General features: G+C 41.7%; 1 protein-coding gene across 1 annotated transcript in view; it reads right to left on the minus strand.

Moving 5' to 3' along the window:
- Window positions 1–1,615, minus strand: part of LOC110312338 (myosin regulatory light chain RLC-A) — an 8,521-nt gene that overhangs the window by 4,749 nt on the left and 2,157 nt on the right. The gene's annotated exons all lie outside the window — the stretch shown is intronic.

The raw sequence follows: 1,615 nt of genomic DNA on the forward strand, positions 1-1,615 counted from the left end.
AAAAAAAAAAAAAAAGAAAGAAAAACTGATGAGGATCACAGATCAAATAGCTGAGGAAGGTGCATTTTTTTTTTAATCTACAAAATTCTCATGTAAAAACTACATTTGATGGGGGAATTCTTAAACTTCCTTTGTAAAATGCTTCAAATGTTAAAAGTAACATGTAATTTTTATTATTTCCTATTACCTAAAGCATGCATTTAAAAATTAGTAAACACATTATAAGCAGCGGAAGAGAGGTTTTATTCAGCATTAGCAACAGCTTCAAGCAGAGCTTTGGCTTATCCCATACTTAATTCAACTGTAGTAGGACCAGCTAATTATATTAATGTACATTTAAAAGTGTAAAGCGCGTATGTAACCTATCCACACAGCAGGAAAGGAATGCAGTACAATGATTGGTCCGACTTGGGCAATGAGCTACATACTTCCCATTCCAGAGCAGTGACTCTCAAGTTAAAACAAGGCATAAAGGTAATGAAAATGTGAAGCGGGTGGTGAATGCTTTAACCCCAGCACTGGGAGGCAGCCGAGGATGCACAGTGAGACGTGATCATTAAACACTTAAGAAACACTTAAGAGTTCAGAATGGCTCCCTTCTTTCTAAGGCTCAGAGAGGAGACTACAAATCCGGTCACTATCACTTGGAAGTGACAATATCACTGTCTGTAGAATCAAGATCAGATGTTTGTCATACTTCAAGAAGCTAATTCTGTCCCAGCACCTGGGAGGCAGAGGGAGGTGGATTTCTGAGTTCAAGGCCAGCCCGGTCTACAGAGTGAGTTCCAGGACAGCCAGGGCTACACAGAGAAACCCTGTCTCCAAACAAACAAACAAACAAACAAAAAAAGAAGCTAATTCTGTCCAAATCTGGTAATATGTATGATGCTGGGCCTCAACTCTTTCAAGATGACATTGACTCACAGGTCTGTCTCCCACACAGAAACCTGGAGCTTCACAGCCATGACACAGCCAAATGTCCACCTACCCCAAACAACACCAACCTACAAACATGGGAGAAAAGGAAATATCCGAAATTTTAGTGGAGATTCGCTTTCGTCACCTTTGGATACAACTTTTGCACTTCAGATGTTAAAATCTTAAAAGATCTCTGAAGAGCTATAATATATTTTATACGCCACTGAAAGACTCTTAATAACACTCCTCTGTAGAGTCGACTTAGCCCCCTCGACAGGCAAGAGAAACTCTAATCTCTCTGTTCAAGCTCAGGTAAAGGAGCACGGTGACGGCAGAGGGAATCTTTGAGAGTGGCTCTGTTCTCTTTGCTGTAGTTCTAAATAACGTGAAGCTGTAAAATAATCCTTAAGTTAGTTTAAAAAGAGCAAAGTAAAACTGCAAATGTTAGGGTCATGGCAGGATCACCCGAGGGCCTCACTCTGAAGGCTTTGTGAAAGATCTTTGGTATGAGACTGGCTGGCTGGCCTTCCAGAGAACAGCAGAAAGTTTCAGATCATCACCAGAGAAGGGAGGGCAAGGGTGGCCAAGGTAGTTTCTATTCACAGATGGCAATGAGTATAACCTTGTTTTAAACCAAGACAGAGCCAGGCGTGGTGGCGCACGCCTTTAATCCCAGCACTCGGGAGGCAGAGGCAGG

This window comes from Mus caroli, chromosome 17 (assembly GCF_900094665.2).
Source record: "Mus caroli chromosome 17, CAROLI_EIJ_v1.1, whole genome shotgun sequence".
NCBI classification, from domain to species: domain Eukaryota; kingdom Metazoa; phylum Chordata; class Mammalia; order Rodentia; family Muridae; genus Mus; species Mus caroli.